At 42.7% G+C, this 12,048-nt stretch overlaps 1 pseudogene; it reads right to left on the bottom strand.

Moving 5' to 3' along the window:
* The window catches only part of LOC109897186 (dynamin-3-like), a 34,810-nt pseudogene extending 24,272 nt beyond the window's left edge, over positions 1-10,538 (bottom strand).
* Between the last annotated feature and the right edge of the window lie 1,510 nt (positions 10,539-12,048).

The raw sequence follows: 12,048 nt of genomic DNA, 5'->3' as shown, positions 1-12,048 counted from the left end.
AATCACATACAGGTAACCTCTCTGACACAAACTCACCTGATGCCGTGGATGTTCTTGATGACATAGCTGATCTCGCGTCGCAACTCCCTCTCATCAGGGATCCATCTAAGGACACACACACACATACAATAAGAGGACACACACACACTGAGGAAAAGAGTGGAGACTCACACAGAGACTCCAAGCCTGACCGTGACCAGTTCGAAGTGGAAGCGTTCTTGGCTCCTCCAGACAGTTCTATAGGTGTCCACCTGGTCTCCTAAGCCCTCGATACGCTTCTCAAAGTCTGCTGCACACTGCTGCACCAGCCTGTACACACACTTAATACACACTGCTAACTTTGTTTTCTAGTGTGTGTGTGTGTGTGTGTGTGTGTGTGTGTGTGTGTGTGTGTGTGTGTGTGTGTGTGTGTGTGTGTGTGTGTGTGTGTGTGTGTGTGTGTGTGTGTGTGTGTGTGTGAACTGACAGTAGCAGGGACTTGGTCTTGCGTGCAGGGTCGTCAGCTCTGTAGTGTTTGAACTCCTTAGCCTCTTTATCCAGCGGTAGGAGCTGGCTCTGGAGATGACTGCAGAACGCTTTTAGACTGTCTCGGATGTGGTTGGTCAGTTGCTGCACACACACCCAGAAAGAAACATCTAATTTCATCTCTGGCTAGTTTCAAAAGACATCCACATGGTGTGTGTGTGTGTTTTTTGTACCTGGTTGAGGACTCTCTTCAGAGGTGTGGTACCCATGCTGTCAACCATGTGTCTGTATGCAGGGTGCGACAGGAAGAACTTCCTCTCTCTGTCCTTCCTCCCATCAATGTCCTTCTGACTACGATTCACCACCCCAATGTAACCTGGAGAGGAGAGAAGAGGAGAGGAGCGGATGAGTAAAAAGGTGTGTAAGCTGTGTCTCCATGAGTTACAATCCAATACATCTCTGGAGGGCAGCATTCAGATTCAGAAGGTCCTCTGATTTCAGCAGGCCAGCAGATGTTTCATTCAGGCAGCTCAAATCTAATCTCTCTACTGTCACAGCAGCACTAACAGTAGGCTCCATGTCTAAAGCATTACCTCTGAAGGAGCAAGCATGAAGGACCTGGCACAGCTTTACCCAGCCTAGACCCAGACCCGAGCACACATACACACACTATCCCAGGGCAGGCTGGCACTGATTGTAATACTGTAACACAACCCCATGAGCTCAGCATGGCAGTAGGATATCAAGCCTCCATTTCAACACTTACCTCAGCACAGCCTGGTCACTGGTGATGTTATGGGAACAGTATGGGAACATTAAGAGGTTGTTATGGGAACAGTATGGGGACATTAAGGGGTTGTTATGGGAACATTAATGGGATGTTATGGGAACAGTATGGGGACATTAAGGGGATGTTATGGGAACAGTATGGGAACAGTAAGGGGATGTTATGGGAACAGTATGGGGACATTAAGGGGATGTTATGGGAACAGTATGGGGACATTAAGGGGATGTTATGGGAACAGTATGGGGACATTAAGGGGATGTTATGGGAACATTAAGGGGATGTTATGGGAACAGTATGGGGACATTAAGGGGATGTTATGGGAACAGTATGGGAACATTAAGGGGATGTTATGGGAACAGTATGGGGACATTAAGGGGATGTTATGGGAACAGTTTGGGGACATTAAGGGGATGTTATGGGAACCGTATGGGAACAGTAAGGGGATGTTATGGGAACAGTATGGGGACATTAAGGGGATGTTATGGGAACAGTATGGGAACATTAAGGGGATGTTATGGGGACAGTATTGGGACATTAAGGGGATGTTATGGGAACAGTATGGGGACATTAAGGGGTTGTTATGGGAACAGTATGGGAACATTAAGGGGATGTTATGGGAACAGTATGGGGACATTAAGGGGATGTTATGGGAACAGTATGGGGACATTAAGGGGATGTTATGGGAACAGTATGGGGACATTAAGGGGATGTTATGGGAACAGTATGGGGACATTAAGGTGATGTTATGGGAACAGTATGGGAACATTAAGGGGTTGTTATGGGAACAGTATGGGGACATTAAGGGGATGTTATGGGAACAGTATGGGAACATTAAGGGGATGTTATGGGAACAGTATGGGAACATTAAGGGGATGTTATGGGAACAGTATGGGGACGTCATGACAACATAATGGAGATGTTATGGGAATGTTACAGTGATGTTATGGAACCATCATGGGGACGTTTTGGGGATTGTTACAAAACCAATAACTAGCCTACTGATTTTGATGCACTTGTTATGTCTAGGGGTCTTATGCAGAGCTACATGCTCTGTCAGCTGATTTGATGTGTGTATAAATGTGAGAAATAAGCATATGTGACCATGTACCCAGGAGACTTTAGGTCCAGGGCCCGCTCAGTCATGATTCCCATAATCAGCCAGTCCAAGTAGATTAGTATTCATACATTCATGAAGACAAAATAAATATTTCCAAAAAACAAACGACAGAAAGACACGCCCAACTAAAGAGGTTAACTAACACAAAGAAAGAAACAAAGGCTGGCTGAGAGGCTTCTGCCCTCCTCTCACACTGAGTCACAATCCTCTACATCGCTTGCGCTTAAGGAATTATCAAGGCTTCCTGGCAGAGCACAATCACCTGACCTGGTTGGTGCTGCCACCTGGGGATGGAGTGTGGAAGTGTAGTGTATTGTAGCCTGTATGCTTCTTACACTAACCTACCTAACCCAGAGAGTTGGGCCAATGCGGTTTATGTCTGAACACTCCGAGTGCCACTTTCTCCTCCATAGCCGTTGCTAAGTGATAATTGGTGATTCTGTGTTGTGCTGTTGATTTCTGCTAGTTTTTAAAACCTATGAAGGTGTCCAGTGAAAACAGAGATGCAATTTGTTGACACCACAACACAGCACAGAATTGGATACACGTTATCCCGATTGCTAATAAATAAATAGTCTGTTAAATTCGCTGCTCTGTTCGGCTTGTTTAGGGCAGGTCATTTCATAGGGAGTTGATGGAGGCGCTCTCGTATTGTTACATCACCAACATTTTGAGAATAAACGTGCTAACATGGCGGCCGTTCTAAAACCTGGCCCAACTCTCTTAATAGCTGGCTCTGACCTAACTTATTCCATAACATGGATTTTATGGGAACATTATGGGGACATTATGGGAACGTTATGGGAACATTATCTCTACACACACACACACACACACACACACACACACACACGTACGTACGTAGTGGCAGTAGCCTGTTCTCAAGTATGTGCCGGGCGTCTGTTCCCTCGTCCATCAGATCTAACTTAGTGATCCCCCTGTGGTTCGCTGGCCTGGTGGAAAACTATGACAAAGAAAGGAAGATAGTACCTCTCATCATGTAGTCAACTGATATTCCAATGTACTGATTATTTGGACCATTTGGCAATGTTCTGGAGAGACGTTATGTCCCTGTTTTGTCTCACCTTGAGGGTCGACGTCCTTGGCCAGTTTGAGCGCCTCAGAGTTGGCCAGGCCCGTGTTAGCTGGAGTAACAACCAGGACCAGGCAGTTGTCTCTACAGATAAACTGCATGATCATGTCAAAATTTATGAATTTTGTCTTGCTGCTTTTTGTTTTATGCTGCTCTGTCTGTATGCTATGTCTTGCTTGTCCTATGTTGCTCTGTCTGTATGCTATGTCTTGCTTGTCCTATGTTGCTATGTCTTGCTTGTTCTATGTTGCTATTGTCTATATTGTAATTGTTTTTAATAACCTGCCCAGGGACTGCGGTTGAAAATTAGCCGGTTGGCTAAAACCGGCACTTTTACTGAAATGTTGATTAATGTGCACTGTCCCTGTAAAAATAAAAATTAACTCAAACTCTCCTGCAGGAACAAATACAATCAATACAACTTTATTGATGAAGGAAGGATTGTAATATTATAATAAATGTTTGATGTGTCTGACCTGGTACTCTACATCAGTAGGCTGATCTCCTACAGGTACCTTGGTCATGCCAGGTAGATCTACCAGGGTCAGGTTCAACACTATCAAAGGATAGACAGACATATTTACTAAGTTTTCACTTGCTGTTTTTCATGCATTTAAGCATCTGGTTTGAGCTATAGGGTGTGTCCCCTTCTGAGGATCGTGTAAGAGTAGTACACTGTGGTGTGTGTGTTGTGTACCATGAGGGGAATAGACTCGTAGGTTGATGGGGACAGGAGAGAACCCTTATTGGTTCCAGTCAGTCTCACGGTCTCTGCTTCGATCTCCCGACAAACCTCATGAAAGTCTGAAAACATCTTTCCCTTACAGTGGAGGAACTCAGCATACTCTACAGAGAGAGAGAAAGAGATGGAGAGAGAGAAGGAGATAGAGAAGGAGAGAGAGAAGACGCTGTGGGTCAATGCCCATTTCCCAGAGACCTCAAATACAGTATCCCCATCGTCTTTGGAAACATACATCAGTCAGATATCTAGTCTTGTTTGAATATATGATATGATTTATGTTCCCCATATCACTGCTTTCTTCACAGATAACAACACCTGGAGCTGAGGGGAACAGACTGGTACTGTGTGTCTCCTATAGTTGTGTATATTTAACAGCATTCCAACATTGTACCTGCTTACAGACAGACTCTGCCCCCTGGTGGGGAGAGTCATACCTACATACAGCAGTATATTGGGATGTTCAGGTTCAAATACAATGCAGGGTCCAATGTGAACTTTTTCCTTTCACTGACCCGGTTGGCCAGAAATCTACTGTCCCAAACAGGATTTCTACTGGTGTAGTTTATAAGTGCATTAGAATCATGCAGGGCCTATAGGTTAGCATGCTGTCTCTCTATATTCATCAATTAATAGGACACTTGGTATTTAGTGCCTAAAAAAGCTGTGTAATATCTTTTAGAATGTAAGTCATTACTATATTCTTTGGAATTGCATTTTACGTCCCAAAATAGGGTGTTGCCTCTTTAAGATAACTTCTCAACAGTAGCCAAGATGAATGTTAGGTGTCTTTTTGTAGACTATCAACAGTAGCCTATTGCAAATTTGCTACTTTGTTCACTATTGAAAGTTTAGTTTTGTAAATCATTTTTCCAATAATAAATTAGCTCTGAGAGTAGATCACTCATATACTGCTCAGTAAATTGTAAATACAACAGGTGTATACTTTACCTACGAGCTCTTTCCCAACAATTTGCAAAAAATAAATAGGAAAATAGTAACACAATAAAATAACAATAACAAGACAATATACATGGAGGGGTACAAGGCAGTTGAGTTAATTGAGGTAATATGTACATGCAGGTGGGGGTAAAAGTGACTATGCAGTTATCATTGGTGGTGATTTTAATACTATAACAGAAGCAAAGGATAGGGAGGCAAGAACAGGTTTTAAACGAACTGCCGAAGGGAAAACCTAGCAAAAAGTTAAAGAAGATTTCCAATTGAAAGATTCCTTCAGAGAACTCTTACCAAACCGCTTTGGATACATGTGGGCTGAGCAAAGCACTAAAAACAGATCATTTTGGGGACAAAAAATAAATAGAATTACCAGGGGGAAAAACTAAAAAACCTACTGGAAATTGAAAAAATCATTGTCTGGAAAGCAATGAACTTTGTAATGAACTGAAAGAAGAAACATTGTGAGAAGATTATGGGGCAGTTATGGGGATTTTGCTGCACTTATTATGTCTAGGGGTCTCTTTTAAACTGGTTTGTTTCCTTCCTCAAAGAAAAAAAAGAAAGACATACACATATATACAGTTGAAGTGGGAAGTTTACTTACACCTTAGCCAAATACATTTAAACTCAGTTTTTCACAATTCCTGACATTTAATCCAAGTAAAAATTCCCTGTCTTAGGTCAGTTAGGATCACCACTTTATTTTAAGAATGTGAAATGTCAGAATAATAGTAGAGAGAATTATTTATTTCAGCTTTTATTTCTTCATCACATTCCGAGTGGGTCAGAAGTTTACATACACTCAATTAGTATTTGGTAGCATTGCCTTTAAATTGTTTAACTTGGGTCAAACGTTTCGGGTAGCCTTCCACAAGCTTCCTACAATACGTTGGGTGAATTTTGGCCCATTCCTCCTGACAGAGCTGGTGTAACTGAGTCAGGTTTGTAGGCCTCCTTGCTCGCAGACGCTTTTCCAGTTCTGCCCACAGATTTTCTATAGGATTGAGGTCAGGGCTATGTGATGGCCACTCCAATACCTTGACTTTGTTGTCCTTAAGCCGTTTTGCCACAACTTTGGATGTATGCTTGGGGTCATTGTCCATTTGGAAGACCCATTGCAACCAAGATGTAACTTCCTGACTGATGTCTTGAGATGTTTCTTCAATATATCCACATCATTTTTCATCTCATGATGCCATCTATGTTGTGAAGTGCACCAGTCCCTCCTGCAGCAATACACCCCAACAACATGATGCTGCCACCCCCGTGCTTCATGGTTGGGATGGTGTTCTTCGGCTTGCAAGTCTCACCCCTTTTCCTCCAAACATAACGATGGTCATTATGGCCAAACAGTTCTATTTTTGTTTCATCAGACCAGAGGACATTTCTCCAAAAAGTACAATCTTAGTTGCAAACCGTAGTCTGGCTTTTTTATGGCAGTTTTGGAGCTGTGGCTTCTTCCTTGCTGAGCGGCCTTTCAGATTATGTTGATATAGGACTCATTTTACTGTGGATATAGATATTTTTGTACCAGTTTCCTCCAGCATCTTCACAAGGTCCTTTGCTGTTGTTCTGGGATTGATTTGCACTTTCCTCACCAAAGTACGTTCATCTCTAGGAGACAGAACGCGTCTCCTTCCTGAGCAGTATGAGGGCTGCCTGGTCCCATGGTGTTTATACTTGCGTACTATTGTTTGTACCTGATGAACGTGGTACCTTAAGGCATTTGGAAATTGCTCCCAAGGATGAACCAGACTTTGGAGGTCTACAATTGTTTTCTGAGGTCTTGGCTGATTTCTTTTGATTTTCCCATGATGTCAAGCAAAGAGGCACTGAGTTTGAAGGTGGGCCTTGAAATACATCCACAGGTACACCTCCAATTGACAGAAATTATGTCAATTAGCCTATCAGAAGCTTCTAAAGCCATGACATAATTTTCTGGAATTTACCAAGCTGCTTAAAGTCACAGTCAACTTAGTGTATGCAAACTTCTGACCCACTGGAATTGTGATACAGTGAATTATAAGTGAAATAATCCGTCTGTAAACATTTGTTGGAAAAATTACTTTTGTCATGCATAAAGTAGATGTCTTAACTGACTTGCTAAAACTATAGTTTGTAAACAAGAAATTTGTGGAGTGGTTGAAAAACGAGTTTTAATGACTCCGATCTAAGTGTATGTAAACTACTGACTTCAACTGTATGTATATATATATATATATATATATATATATATATATATATATACGCACACACACACACACAGTACCGGTCAAAAGTTTGGACACACTTGCTCATGCATGGAATTTTCTTAATTTTTGCTCTTTTCTACATTGTAGAATAGTAGTGAAGACATCAAAACCATGGAATACCACATATTGAATCATGTAGTAACCAAAAAAGTGTTGGCATTCTCTCAACCAGCTTCACCTAGAGTGCTTTCCAAAAGTCTTGAAGGAGTTCCCACATATGCTGAGCGTTGTGTTGGCATTCTCTGTTGGCTGCTTTTCCTTCACTCTGCGATCCAACTCATATGGGCTAGTTGGTGACTGATATGGAAGGAATTCCATTTCTTCCCCTTATGAGAGTAAGAGGTTATCAGACTGGATGATCATAGTGAAGACATAAAAACTATTAAATAGCACATGGAAACACGTAGTAACCAAAAAAGTGTTAAACAAATCAAAATAGATTTTAGAATCTTCAAAGTCGTCACCCTTTGCCTTAATGACAGCTTTGCACACTCTTGGCATTCTCAACCAGCTTCATGAGGAATTATTTTCCAACAGTCTTGAAGGAGTTTCCACATATGCTGAGCACTTATTGGCTGCTTTTCCTTCATTCTGCGGTCTAACTGATCCCAAACCATCTCAATTGGGTTGAGGTCGGGTGATTGTGGCGGCCAGGTCATCTGATGCAGCCCTCCAATCGTGCTCCTTCTTGCTCAAATAGCCCTTACACAGCATGGAGGTGTGTTTTGGGTCATTGTCCTGTTTAAAAACAAATTATAGTCCCACTAAGCGCAAACCAGATGGGATGGCGTATCGCTGAAGAATGTTGTGGAAGCCATGCTGGTTAAGTGTGCCTTGAATTCTGAATGAATTACCAACAGTGTCACCAAACAAAACACCCCCACACCATCACACCTCCTCCTCCATGCTTCACGGTGGGAACCACACATGCAGAGATCATCTGTTCACCTACTCTGCGTCTCACAGAGGCACGGCAGATGGAACCAAAAATCTCAAATTTGGATTCATCAGACCAAAAGGACAGATTTCCACCGGTCTAATGTGTTTCTTGACCCAAGCAAGTCCTTCTTGTTATTGGTGTCCTTTAGTAGTGGTTTCTTTGCAGCAATTCGACCATGAAGGCCTGATTCACGCTGTCTCCTCTGTACAGTTGGTGTTGAGATGTCGGTTACTTGAACTCTGTGAAGCATTTATTTGGACTGTAATCTGAGGTGCAGTTAACTCTAATGAACTTATCCTCTGCAGCAGAGGTAACTCTGGGTCTTCCTTTCCTGTGGCGGTCCTCATGAGAGCCAGTTTCATCATAGCGCTTGATGGTTTTTGCGACTGCATTTGAAGAAACGTTAAAGGTTCTTGAAATTTTCCAGATTGACTGATCTTCATGTCTTAAAGTAATGATGGACTGTCATTTCTCTTTGTTTATTTGAGCTGTTCTTGCCATAATATAGACTTGGTATTTTATAAATAAGGCTATCTTCTGTATACCACCCCTACTGTACCTGTATACCACCCCTACTGTCACAACACAACTAATTGGCTCAAACGCATTAAGAAGGAAAGGAATTCCACAAATGAACTTTTAACAAGGCACACCTGTTAATTGAAATGCATTCCAGGTGACTACCTCATGAAGCTGGTTGAGAGCATGCCAATAGTGTGCAAAGCTGTCAAGGCAAAGGGTGGCTACTTTGAAGAATCTAAAATCTAAAATATATTTAGATTTGTTTAACCCTTTTTTGGTTACTACATGATTCCATATGTGTTATTTCATAGTTTTGATATCTTCACTATTATTCTACAATGTAGACAATAGTAAAAATAAAGAAAAACCCTTGAATGAGTAGGTGTGTGAAAACCTTTGACTGGTACTGTATATACAGTGCATTCGGAAAGTATGCAGACCCCTTCCATTTTGTTACGTTACAGCATTATTCTTGAATGTATAACATAATTTTTTACACAATACCCTATAATGACAAATCGAAGAAAAAAAAAAAAAATGTTTTCAAACGTATAAAATACAAAAAGCAGAAATACCTTATTTACATAAGTATTCAGACCCTTTGCTATGAGACTCCAAATTGAGGTCAGGTGCATCCTGTTTCCATTTATCATCCTTGAGATGTTTCTACAACTTGATTGAAGTCCACCTGTGGTAAATTCAATTGATTGGACATGATTTGGAAAGGCACACACCTGTCGATATAAGGTCCCACTGTTGTTAGTGAATGTCAGAGCAAAAACCAAGCCAATAGGTTGAAAGAGTTGTCCGTAGAGCTCCGAGACAGGATTGTGTCGAGGCACCGATCTAGGGAAAGGTACCAAAACATTTCTGCAGCATTGGCCTTGGTCAGGGAGGTGACCAAGAACCCGACGTTCACTCTGAAAGAGCTCCAGAGTTCCTCTGTGGCGATGGGAGAACATTCCAGATGGAACTTTCCTTTATGGTAGAGTGGTCAGACGGAAGCCACTCTTCAGTAAAAGGCACATGACAGCCTGCCTGGACTTTGCCAAAAGGCACCTAAATAACTGTGCAGCGACGCTCCCCATCCAACCTGACAGAACGTGAGAGGATATATATATATATATATATATATATATATATATATATATATATATAAAATGAAGTAACAATAAAGAGAGTATTTTTAAAGAGAAGTAACAAAACAAGAGATGCAAACAATTGTCTGTGCTGTATGTCATGAAAGTGAAAAGGTGGTTGGTTTTAATGCTGATCTTGTAAAAAAAAGTGAAAGTGACTAGGGAATCAGGATAGGTAATAACAGCTAATGTGAAGAGTGTGAAATAGTGTAAAAGTGTGTGGGTGTGTGGCATCAATATGCATGTGTGTGTGTTTTCTCTGTGTGTGTCAGCGTATGTAGTATTGGTACAGTATATGTGTGTTGGAGTGTCAGTGTAGTATGTGTGAGTGTACGGTTAGAGTCCAGTGAATGTGCATAGAGTCAGTGCAAATAAAAAGATGGTCAACGCAAATAGTCAGGGTATCCATTTAATTAATATTCAGCAGTCTTATGGCTTTGGTGTAGAAGCTGTTCAGGAGTCTTTTGGTCCCAGATTTGGCACTCCGGTACAGCTTGCCGTGCGGTAGCAGAGACTTGGGTGGCTGAAGTCTTTGACAATATTTAGGGCCTTCCTCTGACACCGCCTCATATAGAGGTCCTGGGTGGCAGGGAGCCCCGCCCCAGTGATGTACTGTGTCATATGCACTACCCTCTGTATCTCCTTGCGGTCGAATGCCAAGCAGTTGCCATACCAAGCAGTGGTGCACCCAGTCAAAATGCTCTCAGTGGTGCAGCTGTAAAACTTTTTGAGGATCTGTGGGCCCATGCCACATTTTTTCAGCCTCCTGAGGGGGAAGTGGTGTTGTCGTGCCTGCTTCACGGCTGTGTTGGTGTATTTGGACAATGATACTGTAGGTCCTTAGTGATGTGGACACCGAGGAACTCTCGACTCGCTCCACTACATCCCTGTCGATGTGAATGGAGGCATGCTCGGGCCTCTGTTTCCTGTAGTCCACGATCAGCTTCTTTGTCTTGCTGACGTTGAGGGAGTAGTTGTTGTCCTGTCAGTGTAACCTCCTGCCTATAGACTGTCTCATCGTTGTCGTGATCAGGCCTACCACCGTCGTGTTGTCGGTAAACTTAATGATGGTGTTGGGGTCGTGAGCGGCCATGTAATCGTGGGTGAACAGGGAGTAAAGGAGGGGACTAAGCACGCACCCCTGAGACACCCCCGTGTTGAGGGTCAGCGTGGCGGATGTGTTGTTCCCTACCCTCACCACCTGGGGGCGTCCCGTCAGGACGTCCAGGATCCAATGCAGAGGGAGGTGTTCAGTCCCAGGGTCTTGGAGGGCACTGTGGTGTTGAACGTTGAGTCGATGAACAGTATTCTCACATAGGTGTTCCTTTTGTGCAGGTGGCAATGGTTAATGTTGCGTGCAATAAAGATTGCGTTATCTGTGGATCTGTTCCTCTAGTAGCCTTGTGTCACTAGGCAGCTCATTGCTGGGTTTCCCTTTGTAATCCATGATAGTTTGCAAGCCCTGCCACATCCGACAAGCGTCAGAGCCCGTGTAGTAGGATTTGATCTTAGTCCTGTAAATGCCTGTTTGATAGTCCGTCGAAGGGTGTAGAGGGATTTATTATAATGTGTCCCGCTACTTGAAAGCGGCAGCTCTACCCTTAGCTCAGTGCAGATGTTGCTTGTAATCCCTGGCTTCTGGTTGGGATATGTATGTACGGTCACTGTGGGGACGATATCATCAATGCACTTATTAATGAAGCCGGTAAACTCCTCAATGCCATCAGATAATTCCCGGAACACCTTCCAGTCACTGATAGTGGAAAAGTCCTGTAGCGCAGCATCCCCTTCATCGGATCACTTCTGTATTGAGCGCATCACTGGTACTTCCTGGTTTTGCCTATAAGTAGGAATCAGGAGGATAGAGTTATGGTCAGATTTTTCCAAATGGAGGGCGAGGGAGAGCTTTGATATGTCTCTGTGTGTGGAGTAAAGTTGATTTAGAGTTTCTTCACCTCTATTTGCACAGGTGACATGCTGGTAGAAATTAGGTAAGTCGGATTTCAGTTTTCCTGCATTAAAAATAACGGTCAC

The sequence above is a fragment of the Oncorhynchus kisutch genome, linkage group LG10, assembly GCF_002021735.2.
Source record: "Oncorhynchus kisutch isolate 150728-3 linkage group LG10, Okis_V2, whole genome shotgun sequence".
NCBI classification, from domain to species: domain Eukaryota; kingdom Metazoa; phylum Chordata; class Actinopteri; order Salmoniformes; family Salmonidae; genus Oncorhynchus; species Oncorhynchus kisutch.
The sequence above is the reverse complement of the archived record's forward strand: the minus strand, read 5'-3'. Positions and strand labels throughout refer to the sequence as shown.